Consider the following 25,409-nt stretch of genomic DNA (forward strand, 5'->3'; position numbering starts at 1 on the left):
AAGTACAGCAATATTATCATTTGAATAAATCGTTTGATACGGATCAAAACAGCGCTGAATTTGAAACATATTTTCAGCAAGCCGCACAAATTCGGCCCTTGGGAGATCTGTTCTATGAATTAGAAAAACTACAAATTAAAGAGGACACGTCTGAAATTGGATAAATGGACCCTGGAGAGGTACCACAATATGAAGATAGTCCCTCGGGGTCTGAGACTAAATAAATATCCGACCTTTGAGGTGAACGATATGGAATTCGTAAATGAGTGGAATGATGTCCTTCAGGAATGTTCCGTAAGGCTCCTGTTGCTAATCATTAAACATTAAAACAAAAGAATTAGCAGTAAACCAGAGACAAGATTTTGGAATTACAAGTGAGTCTGGATAACATATACGAGGGATCCCACTTACATTGAATTGGATATGATCCTAAAGACCCACAGTAGAGGATGTGAAATCTGAAATCATAAAAGTGAAACATAACAAATACATTAGAGACTCAGAGGACTATAAGAACAACCAGGCATATGTCTGGACAGAAAAGAGCGGGACTCAGAAACGAAGATCGTTTACCAGATCTAGAGGCAGAGGTAACAGAGGAGGAAGAAAGGATGAGGGTCAATGACTTTAGAGACAGTGAAAGAGAAACAGATTATCAAGCATCATTCTCAAATGAACATAAAAGAGTGACTTTTCTCGGACACGGAGGCTGAAAGAGTGGCTGAAAGAGTGACTTTCTCGGACCGGAAGACGAAGTGGGCAGAGCATCCCATGACACCTGTTAGTGAAAGTTCTCTACCTACTCCTAGAGAGAAGATGACCAGAGGGTCAATACTTAGAAATCAGAGAGGAAATTGGAGAGGTAGAAGCCCACACACTAAATCATGCTGAGGTGTCAATAAGAGCCACTCAGGAACTAGGAATATGTACATATGAGCAAGCTTTTAGAGAAGATGTAGTAAGACCACCCCACAGGGGAAGAGGTGTAGAAGAAGGCACCAGCATCCAGCGAATAAGTATATGTTACCAAATAGAACAGTAACAAATAGACCTACACATGATGAAGAAGAATCCTGATACAATGCAGCAGGTTTTTCAGTTAAGTCAAGAAAGAAATGAAGGGGGGGGCAAGACACGAACAGAGAGACAAGATGGGGGAGATCAAGATACCAACTAAGAACCCCCAAAATAACATCTGAAATAATAAACTACTTCTTCAGGCAAATAGTCACCATAGTAGGTAATGTTATAAACCTTACAGATATAAACCTCACAGAAGATGAATATAAAAACTCTAAATCTAGGTCTTGGCTTTGTCCCAGAGAGAGATTTTAATGTATTTGATACCTTAATCGATCTAAATAGGTTTGTTAGAGCATTGACTCTTAAAAAGGCATTTCTCTACTGAGACAACACCCAAATGACGCATGTAATGAAGAATTAACAAACACTGTTGATACTTATAAGGGGGACAATGATATCAAATTAAAATTTGACGAATTATGTAGTTTACAGGATTTATATGAATTAGAACAGCAAAGTGTTCCCAATATAAGTCAGTATGATGAAATCTGATTTGGATCAAGAAAGTAATAAAAGAATAACGTGTACTTTTTCTGCAAAGTCCGTCCCTTTTATACATTACAGAGCAGGGCGTAAAGTCCTGGAGCTTTTTCATAGGACTATAGAAAGAGAGTTAAATAGACCTAAACATTAAAACTATGTCAAAAAACAAGAATAATAATAGGCACTTGAATAAAAATAAAAACAAAGCTATTGGAGCTGCTACCACTAGTCTTAAAAACAGGAAAGAATTGGTGTACAAAAAATCTGACAAAGGAGGTAGCACAGTTGTGTTACACAGACAGGTATACGTATCTGAAGCCTTGAGACAACTTGAGGATGGAGATACATATCTTAGACTGAAATAGAGATCCTACAAGGCTCTTTGTGCAAGAGATTGGAACAATGGTGGAGGAGGGGGTTGACAAAGGTTTTCTTGATCATAAAACAGCACAATTTTTTACTAGTTGACCATCCTAAGACCCCCCTTTTCCACCATTTGCCTAAAATCCATAAGTCCTTAGATGACATTAAAGGAAGACCAATTGTCTCGGGCATCGGTTCCATCCTAGAACCGTTATCAGAATGGGTGGACTCCATAATACAACCAATGGTTAAAGGCTTGTGGAGCCACTTACCATGACACTAAACATCCTGCTCAATATCTTGGAAGAGGTGGAATGGAAATCTGACTACAGCTGGCTTACAGTCGATGTGGTATCGCTATATTCGACGATACCACACGACTGGGGCATTGTTGCAGTTGAGAGTTTTTTAAGACAAACCAATTATACATCTGAACAAATAGTGTATATACTTATGGTTGTCCGTTACCTGTTGGAACACAATTTCTTCTCTTTTTAGGGGGTTTTTTACTCCAGAGATGTGGTTACGGCGATGGGGGCAAAATTTGCCCCCGTCCTATGCCAACCTATTTTTAGGTTGGTGGGAGGCCGACCACATCTTTGGAGGTGGGAACCCCTTCAGGGAGAAGATAAAAATCTACAGGTGCTTTATTGACGACCTGATTTTTGTGTGGTCAGGCGTAGTAGAGAAGAAGCGCAGCTTTTTGTTGGATTATTTGAATATCAACAATGTCAACCTGGAAATTCACTATGGATTTTAATGAAAACAAAATCAACTATTTAGATGTCACCCTAGTGGGTACTGACAACAGCACGATCGAGAGTCAACTGTAGAAGAAGCCAATAACAAAAAACACACTCCTGCATGCGGCCAGTAATCACCCCCTCCCATGTTCCCTTTGCTATAGCAAAGGGACAATTCCTCCGTATAAAGAGGAATTGTAGTAATTCAGAGAACTATAAAATCAGAGAGTGAGAAACTGATTAGAACAATTAAAAGAGAGGGGTTACTCTAACAGATTAATAAAAAGAGCAAAGAATCAAGCAGGACCATTCTACCAGAAAGAGTCTTCTGATGGATAAAGTAAAAGTGGAAAATGATAAGGGAAGTAAATAAGACCACTTTTGTGACAAATTTACAGCAATCAGTATCAAAGTATCTGTAAGGTAGTGAGGAAACATCTACCCCATCCTGCTTGCTGATGAACAAGTTAAAACCATTTATTGAAACAGGGATGTAGATTCTCATATAGACGAGGAGTCACGATTGGCAATATTTTGTCACCAACACAGCTGCCACCTGTGAGTACAGGAGAGGGTAGCTCTTGGTTGTCATGTAAGGGTACCTACAGATGTGGAAGTAGGAAATGCAAAGCCTGTGAACACATAACCATTACTGACCAAATTTGTGTCATGTGTGACAGGAAAGGATATAACACGTCACAATGTATAAATTGTTCTATGAATTACGTGGTGTATTTGGTAACATGTACACAATGTCAGAAACAGTATGTGGGGCTCACCACAAGAGAAGTCAGGTCAAGAATTAGGGAACACCTTAATAATATTGAAAAGGAAAAGGATTGTTCAGCTTGGCTTCCCATTTTATTTTTGATCATAACAAAGTTGTAAGCAGCTTTAAATGGCAGGCAATTGAGAGAGTATCACCACCTAAACGTGGAGGAGATAGAGAAAAGATGCTCTATCGCCGTGAGGCTTTCTGGATTTATACTTTAAAGACATGGATCCCTATGGAATACAATTCAGTGTTTGATTTAATTAATCACTGGGAATAGTTGATACCTATTTATTCAAAGTCTTATATTTAAAATCTATTAGGACTATAATTACAATAATTAAAGTTGATTGAGTGGATGGAGAAAATGTTCACTGTATTGTAAAGCATCAAAGGGGATCACAGACTAAATGTAGTTAAGTACAGAGGAATATGTTGTGACAACTAGAAGATCCACATAGCCAAAGAATAGAAAATCACTTAAACTATATGTATGGCTAAACAGTTGATAAGTGGGGTAGAGTAGGACACATACCCTATTTCAACTGAACATGACATGATAATAATAATAACTATTAAAATAGGAATAGGGCAATGTTAACTACTCTCCACTAGAGGGATTGAATATATGTCAAATAATGAATTGATTGTAGATAGGACCTATCAGATATAGTCTTTATGATGATTGAGATCATTTGTTTCAAAACTATAAGCCAAAGCTATGAGCTTAGTTCAAAAATAATCAATGTAAGCGGACCAACAACATACAAATTACAGTCGATACCAGCAATATGTACTAATTCAATATTAACATTAGATATGTATGTATACACACATTACTAGTTCTTTGAAATAGTATTTCTTTAGTTAAAATAGTTGTGAACTTTTTTATAAAAGTGAGCCATGAGTAGAATGGTATGTTGTAGATTATATGAACCTATTGAAAATCAGGTCGTGTCAATCCTTAAAATATGTAATAGAAATTTGAATAAAATTTGAGAGGTTGATACGGAAACAAGAAAAGGTTATATACAAACTAGAGTTAGTTTGTTATAAATTTAGTTAAACATATATTATGAGCTAGAACTTCCAGAGTATTAATGTCTGTTGATGGCTACTTTTCCTTTGGTTCATGTTTTATTCCCCATTAATGTGCTTAGCTAGCGCAGTATGTGTAAGAAAGGTTTTGAAATGTGTATTATCTAATCAACGGCTTATACCTGTACAGGTTTCTATTTAAAGACACCTAGACCCCATGACAGGTAAATATGGACTAAGGCGTTAACACCCTGAAACGCCGTCAGTGACGTCATCGGGCCCAGGTTGCAGCCGTTACATTTTACACAAGGCATTTTACTGTTTGGTAAGATTGCCGTCTTTTTTCTTGGTGTGCTAACTATCTTTTAATTACATTGCAGACAATAAAGAAGCTTTATTTTATACTCATTTATTGGTGGCCGGGTCTGGGTTTTTTCTCCACTTGGTATTACACGTTCATTAAGGTACCTACAGGGCACATTATGAGTATATACGGGCATAGCTTGAAATCCACATGAGAGGCCAGGGAAACTGGATACTTTTTTGACATTATCCGTGGAGCCCTGAGTCTCTGGGATAAGGTGCGGGACACGGAACGGGGATTGTTCATATAGCAAGGAGCCAGCATTGAAAATCAGCATGATTCGATCCATACTCTCAAGTAAGTGAACTTTACTACAGCACATGTCAGTTGATTGTGAATGTGTTTAAAACATGATCGAAGATTTGAAGGCGGCCATACGCTGTTATATGCAGCATTATTACTGAGATTTATTACTTGCATCATTACTCTTCTCCGAGTCAAACAAAGTGGTAAAGCTTAATTATTGCAAATATTTGTAGACCAACTTTTTGGAGTGAGGAAGGAGTTACATGTATTACTATTTAAATATTATTAACCCCTAATATGCCCGGTCCGCCCTACATCGCCCCCTTTATACTAAAGTTATTAAGCCCCTAAACAGCAAGCACTATAATAAACCTATTAACCCCTAAACTGAAAGCCCCCCACAACGAAATATACTAATAAAACTATTAACCCCTAAACCGAACATCCTCTACATCGCAATAAATAATTTAAACTAGTAACACCTAAACCTAATGTCTCCCCTAAACTTTATATTAAAATTACAATTTCCCTATCTTAAATTAAATTAAAACATATCTGTCAAATTAAAAAAACGAAGTTTAAACTAAACAATTAAACTAATATAACTATTAAACTAAAATTAAAACTAACTACCAATTAAATTAATCTAAACTACACATTTAAAAAATCCTAACAAACAATTTGAATTAGTCAATAGAATGAGAGCTGCTTAAATCCTATTGACTGATTTGAACAGCCAATAGGATTTAGCAGCTCTAATTCCTATTGGCTGATTCAAAATTTTCAGCCAAAGGAATGTAAGGGACGCCATCTTGAATTGCGTACCTTGCATTAAAGATGCAGTGTACGGCGGTGGACCATATAAAGAGATGCTCCGCGCCGGATGTCTTCAGGATGGACTGCTCCGCGCCTCCTGAATCAAGATATAATATGCCGCCTGGATGAAGATTGAAGAGGCCGCCTGGATGAAGACTTCTCGCTGCTTGGATCAGGATTTCGCCACCGGGATGAAGATTGAAAGAGGCCGTCTGGATGAAGACTTTGCCGGGATGAAGATCGTTCAAGCGCAACTTCAAAAACTGTAAGTGGATTGTCAGGGGGTTAGTGTTAGGCTTTTTTTAAGGTTTATTTGGTGGGTTTTATATTTTTGTTTTTGGGTCTGGGAAGTAAAAGAGCTAAATGCCCTTTTAAGGCAATGCCCATATTAATGCCCTTTTCAGGGCAATGCGTAGCTTAGGTTTTTTAGCTAGTTTTTTTTGTTTGGGGGGGGTGGGGGTTTGTAATGTTAGTGGGTCTTTGAATTTTTTTTTTTTCAATAAAAGAGCTGATATCTTTAGGGCAATGCCCTACAAAAGGTCCCTTTTAAGGGCCTCTTGGTAGTTTGGGGGGTGGGGTTTGTATACTTGTTAGGGGGTGTTTGTATTTTTTTTTTGAGCATAATAGCTGTTTCTCTCAGGGCAATGCCCCTACAAAAGGCCCTTTTAAGAGCCTCCCCAAAAGGCCCTTTTAAGGGTCCCTTGGTAGTTTGGGGGGTGGGGGGTTTGTATAATGTTAGGGGGTGTTTGTATTTTTTTTGGAGCAAAATACCTGTATGTCTCAGGGCAATGGCCCTAAAAAAGACCCTTTTAATGGCTCCCCAAAGGACCCTTTTAAGGGCCCTTGGTAGTTTATTCTAGATAAGACTTTTTTTATCTTTGGGGTGTTTTTTTTTTTTTTAAAGGGTATTAGAATAGGAATAATCTTAATTTTTTTTGGATAATTTAGGGGGTTTTTTTGTAACGGTAGGTTTTTTTATTTTTTGTGATTTTAGTGTTTTTTTATTTTTTGTAATGTTAGGTTTTAGTGTAAGGTAGGTTTTATTTCACAGGTAAGTTTGTATTTATTTTAACTAGATAGTTATTAAAATAGTTAATAAACTATTTACTAGCTAGTCTACCTAGTTAAAATAAATACAAAACTTACCTGTGAATAAAAATAAAACTAAGTTAGCTACAATATAACTATTAGTTATATGTAGCTAGCTTAGGTTTTATTTCACAAGGTAAGTATTAAGTTTTAAATAGGTATTATTTAGTTAATAATAGTAACTTTAATTTAGATATATTTTCATTATAGTTAAAGTTAGGGGGTGTTAGGGCGTTAGGTTTAGGGGTTAATATAGTTTAATTTTGGTTGTTGCGATGTGTGGGGCTGGCAATTTATAGGTTAATAGGTATTATTTAGTTAATAATTGTTAGTTTAATTTAGATCTATTTTAATTATGTTAAAGTTAGGTGGTGTTAGGGTTACGTTAGGGTTTACGTTAGGGTTTGGGATTAATAGTTTAATTTAGGTTGTGTGCAATGTGGGGGGCTGGTGGTTTAGGGGTAATAGTTTTATTTAGTGGTAGTGATGTGGGAGACCATAGGTTTAGGGGTTAATACCTTTATTTAGGTGGTGGCGATATCTGGAGAGGAAGGTTAGGGGTTAATAACTGTAGGCAGGCATCGGCGATGTCAGGGGCAGCAGATTAGGGTGTTTAGACCTCTGGGTTTATGTTAGGGTTTTAGGTATAAACTGTCTTTTATTTTCCCCCATAGACATCAATGGGGCTGCTTTACAGAGCTTTTGTTTCCGTGATGCAGGTGTTAGGACTTTTGCCGGCTCTCCCCATTGATGTCTATGGGGGAAAGCGTGCACGAGATCACCGTTCAAACACAGCACTTGTTTTGGGAGCAGTATGCGAGCTTAAAATCTCCATATCGCCTGCACAAGCAGTGTTTTTTTAAACTTGTAACTGACAGCGCCATAGAGGAATTAAATAACGCACATTTTGTGGCGTCCTTTACTTTCCCTATAGCGCTCAAAAACTCATAATCTAGCTGTTAATTATTTATCGTTTGTTAGGAGCCGAAAATCGCTACCAAGCTCCACCCACACCTATTGCATCTATATTTTGGTTATGTTAAGTTTCTCCAATCACGATCAACTCTTAAATAAGTTTTTCCTACAGCCACATGCTGATTTGTCATGTGCATTTTGAAATTGCTAATTGAAAAATATTAACACTTGCTCGGCTAAACTGTAATACAAGCTAACTGGACAAGAACGAAAGCTACTGGGCAGAACTTTGTGGCCATTTTTGGCTGCTAACAAATGATAATTATTAAAAGTTTCATGTACTTATCACCAAGCTTATAGATGTGAAACCCATTGCAAGATGCTTGTCAGGTATGTAACAAAAGGTAATAAAGAATAAGAATTGGGTCTAGGCTGTTCTTTTTAAAGTGAAGATAAACTTTGATGAATGAAAGCCCCTTTTTAAAGATACTATTAAAAAACAGGGGCACTTTCATTCAATCAAAGTTTAGGAAGCAGCGGTTTGATTAAAAACTTACCTTTGTTTTTTTCACCAGCCAGAGCAGCTTCCCCCACCTTGAAATCCTCTCTTCACACGTTATCACATGACTAATCCGGCTTCCTCCAATCACAGCTTTCTCCCCTAGAGGAGTCATTGCCTGAGGCCATGCCATGATTGGAGGAAGCAGGATTAGTTTACCTTCACTTTAAAGGGACAGTCAACACCAGAATTTTTGTTGTTTTAAAAGATAGATATAACCCCCTTAATTACTATTCCCCAGTTTTGCATAACCAAACACCATTATAATTATACATGTTTTACCTCTGTAATTACCTTGTATCCAAGCCTCAGCCCCTCTATTTCAGTTCCTTTGACTTGCAGATTAGCCAATCAGAGCTGTCTCCATGGTAAATTCACGTACATGAGCTCAATGTTAATCCTATATGTAACACGGTGAACTAATGCCCTCTAGTGTTGAAAAACTATAAAAATGCATTTAGATTAGAGGCGGCCTTCAAGGTCTAAGAAATTAGCATATGAACCTCCTAGGTTTAGCTTTCAACTAAGAATACCAGAGAACAAAGAAAAATTGGTGATAAAAGTAAATTGGAAAGTTGTTTAAAATGACATGCCCTATTTGAAACAAAGTTTTTTTGGACTTGACTGTCCCTTTAAGTATCATTTGCAACCCATACAATAGAATATCCCTTTAAAACAGAATTAGAATTATGGTAAATAAGTGAACAATATTAAAACTAAAGAAATCTGAAAAAAAATAACAACTGGTATTTTGATGTTAATCAAATGTAATATAACAAAACCAGTGTGGAAAATGTTTCTTTGCTTAATTGTAAATAAATAAATAGTTTAACATAAATATGTGTATCTTACCTGCAGCTGCAAAGTATAAACAGATTTCAAGGCATTTAACATAAATGTTTTCCTAAACATCCGGAACGGCATCATTTTGTATGAAAGTGTCATTTTTGAAACCGAAATTAAAGTGTGTAATGTTTTTGTTTTAGTATAATTTGCTGTATTTTTCTAGTGCTTTAGATCTTCATACCAATTTGCATCTCTTTAAATTGTTTTATTATCTTCCTATGTAATTCTGCATTTCTTAAAATTTTACCTTGACTTGAAATGATTTTAGAAAATACACAAATGGATGCTGCATGTCAGTAGCATAATGTAGGAACCAGCATCAAGGTAGCCAAGAAAATAATTTGCTTAATTTGATGGCAGATACAAAAACAAAACTTAATTTAACTCGAATGGAAGGAACCCTATTCTCACATTTAATTAAAAAAAAAAAAAGCTTTTTGTTTAGAAGCTGCTATATGGGGTTTGGAAGCATTTAAAAGTAGTGCTTATTTATAAATGATGACGTTAAGGGGAGATCAAACACAAATTTGCTTCATTCTCTTGGTATCATTTGCTGAAAGTGCAGCAATGCTCTACTGGGAGTTAGATGATCACATCGGGTGAGCCAATGACATGAGGCATATATGTGTAGCTGCCAATCCGCAGCTAGCCTCCCAGCAGTGCATTGCTGCTCTTGAGCTTACCTAGGTATGCATTTAACCAAGGATACTATGAGAACAAAACATTTTAGATAAGAGTAAATTGGAAACGTTCCTGCTCTATCTAAATCAGGGGTGGGCAGACTTTTGTAAGGCAAGGGCTACCTTAATTTTATTCCAAGTGACGTGGTCACCTAACTAAAAAAAATAAAACACCAGTCGCTGGCTGAAAATTGTATTTTTGCCACAAATAGGACCTGCTGGCTAAAATTTTTATTCTTGCCACAAAATAATACAGCTGTAAAAATCAGCCGCGCTTTTTACTTACGGCAAGAGCTCTCTCTTTATGTCACGCTGGGACCATTAAGCAACCTTATCTGTGTACCGCACCTGCGTTATGAATAAGTAGTCTCACAATCAAGACGACTCGAGTCTAGGGCTAGCGGAGTAGTCAAGCCTGAACACATGGGAAACCCACAGCCAGGTACTACGATTACAATGAACTATTCTCAGCCAATCATAGACAGGCTCATTCTACAAAGTAATTTTATTGGTTGGATGCCATGTCAGGTTGATTAGGGGGGCAGGTCCTGTTGGCTGCTCTCCATCCGTCCGTTACTAGCTGAAGACTACTACAAATAGTTGGAACAGTGACAGCGGCAGGCTCTGTACCACCTTACACAGCAACCAGAGACTGGTATAGCAGCAACAGCACTGACCTGCACAATTTGTTGACAACAAATTCTGGGGACAGAAAGCTGTAGAAACTATCACAAAGTATAGCTAATATCAGTGTGTCAGAGAAAGTATCAGAGAGCAGCATCAAAGCCTGGTACAGAAAAAGTAAAAGAACCTGAGGGGGAGTAACAGACCCCGGTGGAAAAAAACAACACAAGACCATTCACCCAGCAGAGCCTGGTGACAAGTAACAAAGGACAGAACTAGAAAGTAGCAGCAGAATATCAGACAGAGCAGGACCTGGAACTGCCAAAACCCAGGGATACTGAGCACCATCTCAGCCTGGCACATGAAGAGTCTGTTACTATGGACTGACCACTCTTGATACAAAAAGAAGGAGAGTTTGGGACAGGCAGTAACCAAAGCTGGGGCAGCTAGTTTAGCTACAGCCGCGTCGCACATGCTGAAGTACACATACCGTGGTCAAAGACTCATAGCTGATTTCAAAAGTCTGCATAAGAGAAACATTTCTCATACATCTACGGTGGTGAGACTCTTCACTCAGAATCTAGATGTGTGAGAAATATTTCTCTTATTATGCAGACTTTTGAAATCTTCCAGGCGGTCACCTCAGAATTCACTTGCCGGTCCACTGGTAGACCGCGATCTACCTCTTGCCACCCCTGATCTAAATCATAAAAGTTTCATTTTCACTTTATTATACCTTTAAAAAAAAAACAAGGGGGGCATATCCAACTAGCGATCCTAAGCTACCCTTAAAGCCGCCAAAATTAGGCTACATTTCACAGCTTCTATACAGATATTGAATAACATAACATTCTCAAGCTCTACACAGAACTCCAGAATGGACATCTAGGGCCTGGAGCGGTGGCTCACTACAGACGGCGCTACCCCCCCTCGGTACATCCGAGGTATTTTGGAACTTAACTGGACATAAAATTCCACTACAAATTTTATCACTTCAGGAAAGACTTATATTGACAAGACAACACCTATTGATAACTCTGGAGGAAGCGAGACAGCTAATGGGAGCCCGGATCTATGATCACACCACTGTTATAATTCCAGAAATGGTGGCCATGGCGGGAACGCATCTACAAACCTTAGAACACTGTTTCAGCAAACTTGATCGTCTCATGCAGTCCTTGATCGACAGAGCTCCAGCAGACTACCTATTAACATTTTTCAATAACAGCAGCATGGATCTTTTTCCTGGTAATAAAGAGGTTACATTTTCCACCAATGACACCACTTCTCCCTGTAAGAAAGTCAGCGAGAAACACCCGCTGGGACTTGTGTGCTGAATAAACCTCTCAGAGATGCCGCAAGAGGAAAGAGCAGATAAATACGATAACACCAACCTCCATCAACAGGCTTACCGGCCAAAAACTATAGATCTGATGGGCATCCAAACACTTCAGTGGGAGGGCAATCCTGACTGCACATTGCAGAAGTACAAAAACATACATAATACTATTGGGCCCTATAGATCAGAACCTCAAAGCACCATCTACACAGCCCGCACTTAGAGGAATCTGCCGGGTCATAGAATGCCTGAGGAAACGGTCCTTTACGGACTGAGAAACACGTAGCAATTAAATACTTGTTTTTAGACAGACCCGGTTTTCTGTGCCTTTTTAATATTACCACAGTTTGCAGTGGTTATACCCAGTTTGGTTTTTATCCCTTTGTTCCATACACTGACATGGAAACTCGTTTGGAAACAAGGCTGATCGTGTGAGCAGCTACCCTTTTGGGATAAACAAACACAAGCCCTTTGGACTTCCACAGTGGCGATCCGGCTCACCAGACGACACACAGCCGACTCCAATCTACCTCATCTGACCCACCCACAGGTCTCCCGGGTGAGACCCCAGTGTACTGACTGCTGGTCCTGAATGTCAGCCTGCCTGTATGCACCCCAGTTGGTTCTAGGTGCCACTCCACTTGTGAGTAGATTTTATTATAAACTACTGTTTTCCAGTTTTCCAAACTGATTCACACTATGTTGGCGCCCCTTGTTTTTCTATCCTCCTGGGTCATAGAATTACTTATCAAGATCATATCCAAGGAACCCAAACAAAGTCATCCTATATCTTACTACTCTCAGATCACCTCCTTCAGCATTAAAAATGCAATACAAGATCCTCCGGTCTCATCGTTGTATAACCCTGGATTGAAGTAAACGGAGCGCTCTCCCCTGGTCTGCCTATCGACATGGGACTTCTTCTATGCAGAACTTTGGCTGGTACGTGCATAGACAAAGCGGGGAGCTCCTTCATGCTGATAAACCTCCTTCCGCCCTAACTTGAACATACTCGGCTTCTTAAAAATTGGACTCCCTGCACTGCTATTAAAAAAAACAGTTTTGTGCCTTTATTCCCATAATGTATATGCAGTTGCATTTGTTAGTATGCTTAAAGGGACATGAAACCCAAAAATGTTCTTTCATGATTCAGAGAATGAATACAATTTCAAACAACTTTCTAATTTACTTCTATTATCTAATCTGTTTCTTTCTCTTGGAATCATTTGTTGAAGGAGCTGCCATGCACTACTGGTTTCTAACTGAACACATGGGTGAGCCAATCACAATCAATATATATATGCAGGCACCAATCAACAGCTAGAACCTAGGTTATCTGCTGCCCCTGAGCTTGCCTAGATAAACTTTTCAGCGAAGGATAACAAGAGAAGCAAGCAAATTAAATAATAGAAGTAAATTGGAAAGTTGTTTAAAATTGTATTCTCTATCTGAATCATGAAAACAAAAATTTTGGATTTCATGTCCCTTTAAGTCAAAGTAGCCTGGCAGGCAATACCATAAGAGACACGATCCTATCAATGATTGAATCGTTATTGCTCTTTGTACCTCTTTTAGCTTAAAGGGACATTAAACCCAATTTTTTCTTTCATGATTCAGATAGAGCATGCAATTTTAAGCAACTTTCTAATTTACTCCTATTATCATTTTTTTCGTTCTCTTGCTATCTTTATTTAAAAAGCAGGAATGTGAGGCATAGGAGATGGCCCATTTTTGTTTGAGAAACTGAGTTATGCTTGCTTATTGGTGGGTAAATGTAAGCCTCCCAATATGCAAGCACTATCCATGGTGCTGAACCTAAAATGGGCTGGCTGCTAAGATTTACATTCCTGCTTTTAAAATAAAGATAGCAAGGGAAAACGAAGAAAAATTGATAATAGGAGTAAATTATAAAGTTGATTTAAATTTAGATTTGAATCATGAAAGAAAAAATTTGGGTTCAGTGTCCCTTTAAGTTTTTTTTTGTTTTTTTTTTAGCACAACATCCACAAAGTCATATGATAACTGACTAAAATTTATCTGAGCTTTACACTAAGCCACTTTTTCAGTTCCTTATTTGCAAATGCCATAATTTATTGGTAGTAACACTATAACACTTAGAAACATCTTCAGATAACCAAGGAACACACTGTAGGGCATCGGCTATCTGTATTACAAGTCCTCTCACATGATAGTTTCATGGTTCCTCTCATAATATACGCCATGGCCATGCAGCTCGTGGCCGGAGCTGCAGACGTGTGCTGATCATACTCACATACCCCAGTCTCTCACCCAAAATAAAATATGACCTCATTTTTATTCTACTACCCCACATTAAAATCCCTTCATATACTCCCCCTGATATCTAAGTCTTATCAAGACAGGCTTTTTAGCCGGCTAATGGATTGCATCGTTGACAAGGATAGAAAAGCAATATTCTATATTTTTCAAACGCATATTCACATTAAAATCTAATTCAGTCACTATTATTAAATATGTACCTTGGACTAGTCTAGCTCTTAGTAGGTTTGCCACCGTATTGTGTTTGTCTACATTTATGCAGGTAAAAAGTTGTTAAACTTGTTATAGGTTATTCCCCCTTTTTTTATAATTTTTTTCTTGCACAGTTCTATTTGAAAGATCACTCGTGTACTCAGTTGTGGCTATTGCATCCCCTCCTATGCAAACAAGGGAGAGAACAAATCTCTTTTCACAAATAATATAGCTTAATTTCTATCTATGATACAAGTTAGAATGTTATTATACATGTACCCCTCATCTGGGTTAAGTAAAGCCACAGTATAACAGCTTCTTTGGTCCAAGAGTGAGCTTTAGCATAATATTACAGAGGGGAGAAAATGTAAGAACAATTGTAACTCTCTATGGGGCCAAATTATCAAGCTCCGAATTCCGCCTTCAGGGTCGCCGGAAACAACAGTTATGATGCAGCGGTTTAAAGACCGCTGCTCCATAACTGGTCCGCCTGCTCTGAGGCCGCAGACATCAATCCGCCCGATCCTATATGATCGGGCTGATTGACACCCCCTGCTGAATCTGCAGGGGGTGGCATTGCACAAGCAGCTCGCAAGAACTGTTTGTGCAATGATAAATGCCGACAGCGTATGCGATGTGCGGCGGACATAATACGCTACATCGTATCATGTCGGCTCGCACATTAATAAAAAGGCCCCTATGACTCTTTTTGTTCACCAAATATGAAGGAAATATTTGATGTAAAACTAGCATTTCTTGATGTTTGTATAACTGTTTCTTTTGTCCTTAATAAAAATTAATAATAAAAAATAAACAAAAAAACAAACATTGACTGCCCTGATATAAAATACAATGAAACATTTATGCTATATTCAGATTCCATGTATTTAAGTAGCAGTTTATGTCCTCTGCTCTCTTATTGTTGTATAAAGAGTGATAAAAAATAGCTATATACTTGCAGAGCAAATCAATAAAATGATTTTATCTAGTACATTGAATCTTGAATCCAGAATGTACTTTAATTCTTCCATAATTTAAAAAAGAAAGAAATTGTAGATAAAAAAGTCATACTTTACTTGGTCATTCGAAAAGGTAACATGGCCTGATGATGCCACCAAACAAAATAACAAAGCCAGTTAAATAATGTGTTTGTTTTAAGGATACAGCATAAGGTTGTGTGATACTGATAAAGTTAGTAAATATTTAGGGATATGGTTAGGGATTATAAAAAGATAAAGTTAACGACTTCTAACTGGCAGTCATGGGGTTAATGCAAGTGTCCTTGGCATTATCTAAACATTGCTGAAATGCCACTCATATTGCTTTTTATTCATTGGTCAAAATACATCCAATGGCTGTTATCAGTGATATATATCTTAGGTTATTACAGCCAGCCTCCATTTCTGAGGTTCAGCTGACACTGCAGTTAGACTTTTGTCTTGGGGAATATTAAGCCACAACTGGTTATTGTAGATGGTAAATGTAGGCTTGAGCTAGACAGCTGTTATGTTTTAATCTGTTACATCTAAGAGGGCGTTTTAGAAACATAATTTATGCTTAACTGTTAAATTCATTTCATCCATGGTGTTGAGAGCCCACAATCCATTACTCATTGGAATTACTTTCCCTACCACTTGGAAGTGGAAAAGATTCCCAAACCCCAAAAGTATATTACCCCACACCCCTCACACATACCTCAGTTTAACACATAGCCAAGTAGAAGTGAGGCAAGAAAAAACAAGAGCCAACAATGAAGCAGGGTAAAAGATGTGCTTACAAAAAGAAAAGAAACAAAACCCTTAAAATAGAAAGAGTCCACAATCCGTTACTCATGGGAACTAATGCCCAATCTATGGAGTCCACGAGTAATAAAATAAAGGGAGGGATTTAACAAACATATTTTTTTAACTGAGAGAATAAATCCACAATCCAATATATATATATGTACACATTTTTTTTAAATGCACTTAAACAGGCAAGAATCAAACTGAAACAACTGCCTTAATCACCTTTCTACCAAAAGCTGCGTGAGATAAAGCAAAAACATCAAAATGATAGAATTTTGGAAAAGTATGCAAAGAAGATCAAGTAGCTGCTTTACAAATGTTATCAACTGAGGCCTAATTTTTAAAAGCCCATGACGTGGCAAATGACCTGGTAGAATGAGCAGTAATCTGTTGCGGTGGAGGCTAACCTGCTTCCAAATAAGCTTTGTGAATCAAAAGTTTCAACCAAATAAGCCAAAGAAACAGCAGAAGCCTTCTGACCCTTCTTAGAGTCATAAAAGTGAATGAACATACTAGAAGTTTGTCTAAAAGCTTTAGTAGCATCAATATAATAATTAAATGCCCTAACAACATCCAAATTATGCAAAGATCTTTCTGAAGCAGACTTGGGATTAAGACACAAAGAAGGACAACAATTTTCCTGCTGATGTTAGGAAAAGAAACAACCTGTGGTAAGAAATCAAAAAAGTTATTAAAACTGCCTTATACTGATGAAAATCAGATAAGGAGGATCAGAAGAGAGATCAAATAATAAAGAAACTCTTTTAGCAGATGAAATAGCTACAAGAAACAATACTTTCCAAGAAAGTAGCTTAATGTCAATCTTATGCAAATGTTCAAATGGAAGAGCCTACAAAACTCTTACACCAAGTTAAGATTCCAAGGAGGAGAAATTGGCCTTATTACAGGTTTTGTATGAACCAAAGCCTGGACGAAACCATGAATTTTAGGAAGATTAGCAATTTCCCTATGAAACAAAACTGATAGACCAGAAATCTGTACTTTCAGGGAACTGGCAGATAAACCCTAATTCAAGCCATCTTGAAGTATCCTCAGAATTCTTAAAGAATGCCAAGAAAAAGCATGGTCTATACACCAAAAAAGGCTTTCAAGACTTTATAGTAAATTTTCCTAGTGGCTTCTGAGCCTGAATTAAGGTTTCAATCGTGGAATCAGCGAAACCCCTATGCCTTAGAACTAAATGTTAAATTTCCATACCATCGAGTTCAGACACTTGCGAACAAAATGGAAGAGCAGATTTACAGAGGTAAAGGAATACCAAATCCTGTAAAACCACAATTGGATTACCAAGACCACTGTGTTTGAACACATGCTGAAGAAACCACTCCTCTAGGTGACACAACTGAGGACTGTAAACATTTATTTCCGAGATGATCATCCCTAGAATGAGAATTACCAAAGCTAGAAAACAATTGTTCTTTAGCTAGGAGGGAATTAAAAGCATTACCCTTATGACCAGGAAACTGAGAGTTCCCCTCAGATGGATGACATAAGTCACTACTGTGAACCTGTCTTACTGCAAGAGGAAAATAAACTTTCTTTTTCAACTGAGGATAAACCTAAAAAGTCTTGAAGGTTGCAAAGAAAAAAGAATCTTTCTTGGAATCCTTGTCACCATAGGAAACCATAATAACACTGTCTGATAAAAATTGTAAAAAAAAAATATTGCAATAAAACGTTTTAAGAGCTCAAATGTTGCGAAGGGCTTTAAAATAGAGATACATACATACACATGTCTAAATACGTATATGTATATATATATATATATATATATAAAAAGTAAATAGTAAGTCCAAAGAGAGCACTCACCATTAGTGAAAGTATATTTAATCCAAAGTGTTGTAAACGTTTTCAGGGAGTAACCCTGTCATCAGACAGAAATAACAAAACATTGTATTCCTATATATTTAAAAACGTAGAATATTTGAGGACCAGGATCTGGTGGATATCCTATTTGATCGTCAAAGAATTAGCCAGCACTAGGAGATATATGAAAACACCTTTACTGTGTCAAAAAAAACATAAAGTTTCGGCCACGGAGGCCTTGGTCACATGAAAATACCACACAACAGGCACATGTGGTATTTTCATGTGACCAAGGCCTCCGTGTGAGGCCAAAACGTTATGGTTTTTTGACACAGTAAAGGTGTTTTCATATATCTCCTAGTAGTGCTGGCTCATTCTTTGACGATCATATAAGATATCCACCGGATCCTGGTCCTCAAATATTCTACGTTTGTATTTCTAAGGGCTGTGCACAGAGTATATATATATATATATATATATATATATATATATATATATATATATTATAATAAAAAAGCACATTATATACTATGTGAAGAAGAAATATTTTATAATAAAAAAGCACATTATATTCTATGTGAAGAACATAGAAATGTAAATATGTATTTTGTGCTTTGTGGTTCACAATCTTGATTTTATCGCGGTCGGGTTAGTGCACATGAAAACGTAGTAATCTTAAGGCGCATTATTGAAATTTTACATATAAAATATAAAAAATGTATAAAAAACTATTAAACATACTGTAAAAAATATAGATGTATTCTATGGATTATTTTTAATATTTTAGAGTGTTTAATAATTTTTATAATTTTTTTGTAATATTTCATAAACTATCTACGGTAATAGACATATAGAAATATGTATTTAAGAATAAATAGAGCATATTCTGCTACTTGAAGAACACTGGAATGTGAGATATTAATGTTTCATATTAACATAGTAGATAAAGTTGAAAAAAGAGATCAACCTATACAAATCTTAATGTACTTACGATAAAATTAAAAGGTGACCCATTTAACACAAACAATCATATCCATGAAATCTGTTTCTAGAAACACAAATGTATCTAAAGTACCATTTTGAAATGTAACTAAGTTAATTATATTTTCTACCTCCTAGATAATGAGTTCCACAATTTGATTGCTCTTACAGTGAAAAAAATGTTTACGCTGCTGGAGATTAAATATCCTTTCCTCCAGCCTTAAACTGTGACCTCTTGTCATGAACAATTTTCTTGGAATAAACAGAGCTTCCACCATTTCTGTATATAGGCCTTGAATTTATTTATATAAAGCAATCATGTCACCTCTCAAGCACCTTTTGTCTAGAGAAAACAGATCCAGTTTGGCTAAACTCTCCTTATAGCTTACATTCTCCATTATCCTTATTAGTTTTGTGGCCCTTCTTTGAACTTTTTCAAATGTTTTTGAAATTGGTCCCCAGAACTGTACACCAAGCTCAAGGTGAGGTCTTACCAGGGATTTACTGTATATAGTGACAGAATTATGCATTCATTCCCTTGCATCAATGCCTTTTTTAATTTCATGTCGGGATTATCGCTTTTGAATATACGCAGTCAGGTTAGCGAGGGAGTATGGGTGTTTTTTTAATTTTTCATACTCTTTTGACTATAGAAGAACTTAACATGGTCGCGATATTTTTTTGTGTGTGTCGGGTTTACGCTTGAGTAAAAAGTTTTTGCTTTCAACTTCTGGAGGTATGAGATGACTATAGAAGTGTGGAAGGGATTCTAACAGCTTCCTTCTGTCACACCACTCTCTTGCCAGGGACACAGCGGTTGCTGCTCTGGCTGTTGCCAGGGATGCGGCAGTTTCTGTGAGCCTGCGGTGATGACGTCATTGCTGCACGTTTCTTCCCCTCTGAAGCTGGTCCAGATCTCCTGTGGCGTGAATCCTGCGCCTATGTAAGTCTCTCACTATCTTCACTGCCCAAGTATAGGTGTTGCTTGTTGTGCTCCTGGGTGCTGTGTTACTGAATTGCTGGATTGCTATACTGTTACTGAACTATGCCTGTCTGACCACTCTGTTGATTAACCCCTGAACTGCTGGATTGCCATACTGATATTGAACTCTGCCTGCTTGACCACTCTGCTTGCTTAACCCCTGAACTACTGGATTGCCATATTGTTGCCGAACTCTGCCTGTCTTACCATTCTATTAGTTTACCCCTGAAATGTTACTCTGCTGGATTTCCTTTGTTGCTGATACCCGCCTGTTCCTGCTCTTTCTATAGGTTCACCCCTGAACTGCTTTACTGCTGGATTGCCTTCCTGTTGCCGGATTCAGCCTGTCTTGACCATTCTCTGTCTTCTTCTTATAGCCCTGAAGGACTACCCTGTCTACCGTGAGTACTTCTTACCTCATTTCACTAACTTACTCTGCTCTGGGCTATTTCCTATCATTCCACTTGAAGCCGGGATAGGAAGACTACTGGCCAAGTTTGGTCTGTATCTTAAGATAAAATACATCAAAACTATGTGTATGAATAGAAGTGAAGGTGGAGATGTGTATGTTCTCTTTTGTCATTTAGCAGTGTCTGCTGCAGCCTCCCTCAACAGGATGCTTGTAAAACATTGCTACTAAAACGTTGCCACCATGTGCTTAAAACACACTTCTCAATTTACTTTAGCATGTCTTCATGGAAACAGGCCATGCTTCTACCAATCAGATCAAGATAACAAGATAAAGAGGTGCATTTGATAATATAAGTTAATTGGAAAGATTTTTTTTCTATAGAACACTCTGAATCATTAACGTTTAATGTTGACATCAAAGTAGCTTTAAAGAGAGGCTTACAGCTCAACATTACTTGGTTTTATTTTGGTAAAAATACAGAAAGGAAAGAAGCACCTTACCGAAGCACTCACTTAGTATACAATAATAATGACTGAGAATTGAAAGCACAGAATTAAAACTTAACCTTTAATATCAATTATTAAAAATGGAGTAGATAACTTACACATTACATATAATAGCCCTAAAGTATAAAAATAGGGAATAAACCCTCTTCCCCCATGAACATATCACAAAACCATAAAGTGCAGATAAAGGTTTGTGTGCAGTTATGGAGCAATTCGCCACAGTTATCCCATCATGCAAAAGCTACCTGTTACAAAAAGATCATAATCTCAATAAGAAGGATACAGTCCCTCAGTAATTAACTATACTTATGGTGGCGATTAACTGATTATTAAAACTGGTTGGGTTCGGGCCTCCAAAAATTGGTCAAACATTCTTATCTTTCACTCAATTAAATCATATATATTATGCGTCATGGGGGGCTTAGAAAACGTCTGATGATCATTTCGCCCACAGCATCAGGAGAGATTTTATTTTGAACTGAAGATTAACCTCAGTTTTACAAAATTTGTGGTACTCTCATTTGTGCTTGAAATTATCTCAATGATAGTAAAGTAGCATTTTTTTTCAAACCAAGGCAGATGAGTCCTAAATCAGTCTTGCCTTACATTGCCACAATACACATCAAGCCTTATCTTACCTAGCTATTTCAATACACATAACATAGAAAAAAGTATTGTCTGGGCAAAGCTAAGTTACAGGTAAAGCAGCAATGTAATCAGCATCCAATTATTACAATCATCTTAAAAAAAAAAAAAGGTACATCCTAGGCAATAGACTCAATTTAGAACCACACCTTTCCTCAGTAGATTCCAAGACAACAGAATTTATACATTAAAGGGACATAGCACATAACAATGTTAGAACAATTAGGGATAGAATACGAGTTGTGCGCTATTTATCGCTCCCGTTCATGTGCTAACTCCCCAAAAAGTAAGATTTTTGCTCGTGCTGGGTAGCTCTTATATTACACGTCAAAATTAACATTTTTGCTTGCGTTCTAAACCGATGCTCACAAAAAAGCCAAAAGTTAGAATATCACAACCAGGTTAATGTATTCCCAATGACTTTAAAGGAGTGAAAAAAAAAGTAGAAAAAAAAACCTACTCACGCACAAACCAAAACGCATTTTGTCAAGTGCTCTAACCAGACATGAAAATATGTTTAACATTATATATCTCTATCTATCTATAATTATATATAGGTATAGATGTATACGTATATATATATATATATATATATATATATATTATATGTATATATATTTAAAAATCTACATGCAGAAATTGGAATGCAAGCTCCAATGCACTTTTATATATATATATATATATATATATATATATATATATATGTCCATATGTCATCATGTCTTTATGTGTTTATATGTTTATCTATCTATCTATCTATCTATCTATCTATCTATCTATCTATCTATATATATATATATATATATACATATTTAGACATGCATATGTATGTATCTCTATGTATCTCACCTGAGACCTCATATCGTTGAACCCTTATAACTTTTTTGTGCAATATTTTTTTTAAATAATTTTTATTAGTGTTATTATGAGTGTAACTGTACTTTTCAATGTATGTTTTATGTGTTTTGTGACACTTTTTTGTTTTGCGAAAGTTAGCCAGAGCTCTGAGGTTGCAGTAACCATTCTAGCGTAAATCTGTTCTACTAAAAAGATTATTATTTTTAATTTAAACTAAAACAAGATAAAAATGTACTTATATATATACATATATATATATATATATATATATATATATATTTTTATATGTGAGTGTGTACAACTGATATTGTTATATTAATGCTTACTGGTCAATATATAACACCCACAATTCTGTTGTGAGAGAAAATAATAGTTTTAAAATACAAACTATTATAAGAAATCGTGTTTTCTTTTTTATCCAAAACAAAAAAGAAATCAGATTACAATGTCCCTTTACTGTGGGATTAGTATCTTGTTTATATAAAGAATTATAAAAGGATATTATACCATAGTGATTTCAGAATCTGAAATGCCTCTTTATTTATGCTATCGTTGCTTGATGAGATCATTATCCATCATATAGTTGCTCGTGATAAGCATACAAAGGGTTGCTATGTTTTCAAGCTAAGTTAGTTTTTATGATGAATTTTTGAATAGAAGTATACTCATACTATATATCACCTTCCTAAGGGGAATATGAACATTTGGGTGATGATAAAGGATACAATAAGCAGAAAGTCATTTACTGCCAAGTTTCACGTAGATACATATTTGAATCATACTTTTATGGGATTAAATAGGCTTTGTAGACATTTCCATCAAATTAATGTTTGGAAATGCACAGTCTGAGTTATATATTTCTAGAATTATATTATTCAAAAGTGCAAATTTCAAAAAGCAATTCTCTATAGTTTCTTTTTGCAAATAGTTTTGAAAATTAAAAATAATGTTGTTAAAAGAAAATTCAATTTAAAGAGCTTTTCTCTTGGATGTACTCTACAGACATCCAAATAAAGTCATGTTGACTGAAATAATGACTCCTGATTAAAATAAAATGAGTGTTTTAAGGATACGAGATTAATCGAGAGGATAGAAATAGAAGATTAGCCTCTAGGTCAAAATGCAATTTGTCATATAAAATTGCAATAATCACATCAGTAAACATAGTTTTCCCCAGGCATTTGCATTTATTCAGTAAAACAGTGCTTATCATTCATTTTAATGGGAGCCATAACAATACAGTCTATTTTTATAGGGCTTAGTATAAGCACCACATTTTGGTTTTATTTTAAAGTTTTTGGAATCTTGCAGACTGTTTGTCATACATTATTTAAAGCAGAAACAAACACATTTTTCTTCCTAACTCTTCCTATTTCAATTCATTTACCCCCCATTTATCAACCAAACTTTACCATATAATCTCTTTATCCTTTCTAGCATACACCATACCTTCTAGCATACTCCCCCCCCTATTTTCTGAAAGATCAGAAGTCAGATTGATGAAAAACCTGTTTGAATAGGGAGACACCTTACAAAATTGTTTTCTGCAATGTGAAAATGCTAATTATATAGAAAATGAAACAGTTTATATTAATCCTGGTTGTGTAGGAGTTAACTCCTGTCCATTGTTGTACTGATAATACAGGTATACCTCCCTCATACAGCGGGTTAAGGACCGGAGTTCCGCTGTAAAGTCAAAACCGCCTTAAAGTGAAACAATGCAGTTTTAGCTTTCTTTTCACTTGCCAGTGTGTTTAAAAACTTGAAAACATGTTTGAACTAACATATATTAGGTGTGCCATAGCACCAAGTTTAGTTTAACAATAGCACAGCACAGTATTCAATTAGTATTCAATAAAAACTGTACCTGTAAAATAGTGACAATTACTATAGTAAAATTTGCCAGATTACAACACAGAGACATAGATTGCGCTATAGTGCTGTAATGTAAACAAAGTGAACTGCGCATAACCAAACGGTGCCAGTTACTTTTTTCGCAATCTCACCATAAGTACAGGACTGTTTCAAAATGCTTGTAGTTTGAATTTTAGCTCTACAAAGCACTGTATTAGCAAAGCGCTGTAGTGATGTAAAGGGGGGTATACTTGTATTTGAGGAATCTCAGGGTATCTGAGACTGAATTTACAGGGAGTCCAAAGGCATATGCAGATTTATGTAAAGGGCTCATTTTGAGGCAGCATGAGCTATGGGCAAAATCTAATCCAGTAAATAGAAATAAAACTGATGTGCTATAGAGTGAAGTCATAGTAGGTGTTAGAGGATAAGCTGTTTAGCTATGTAGATAAAAAGTCAGAGCTGAGACTTCAACAGGAACTGCAAAATAGATAAGTAAATACTTTTAACAGGAAGTGCAGAGTAGACAAGTTGCATACTGAGTACAAGACCGGGAACTTGGCTAGGAAAAGCATGATATAAAGACAAAATGATTTCATATTAAGAGGCAGAGCAGAGGCTTGAGCAAGAATTGTACCAAAGGCAAAGGGACAAAAGCAGTGTTGAATACCAGGCAAAGGCCATTACAGGCTGTAGTCAGATGAGTCCAAATAAAAAATGGGGATGTCAAGGCACATGTATCAAGCAGATACAAAAACACACTATGGGGCCGAATTAGCAGGCTCGCCGGGAACAGCAGTTATGAAGCAGCGGTCTTAAGACCACTGCTCCATAACTGATCTGCTTCCTCTGATGCTGCGGTCTTCAATCTGCCGCATCCTATACGATCAGGCAGATTGACACCCCCTGCATAGGGCGGCATTGCACAAGCAGTTCTTAAAAGGGTATCACTGCTTTTTAGCTCTGGATACACTGGCACAGTCTTAACAGTATAAGTCCTAATTATTGTGACCAAAAATCCATCCCCACTCACCACCTAAGAGACCATTTTTATCATCTTCCCTTAATGTTTCTGTTGTCATTATGATGGCATATATAGATGTCATT

Source organism: Bombina bombina, chromosome 5 (assembly GCF_027579735.1).
Source record: "Bombina bombina isolate aBomBom1 chromosome 5, aBomBom1.pri, whole genome shotgun sequence".
NCBI lineage: Eukaryota > Metazoa > Chordata > Amphibia > Anura > Bombinatoridae > Bombina > Bombina bombina.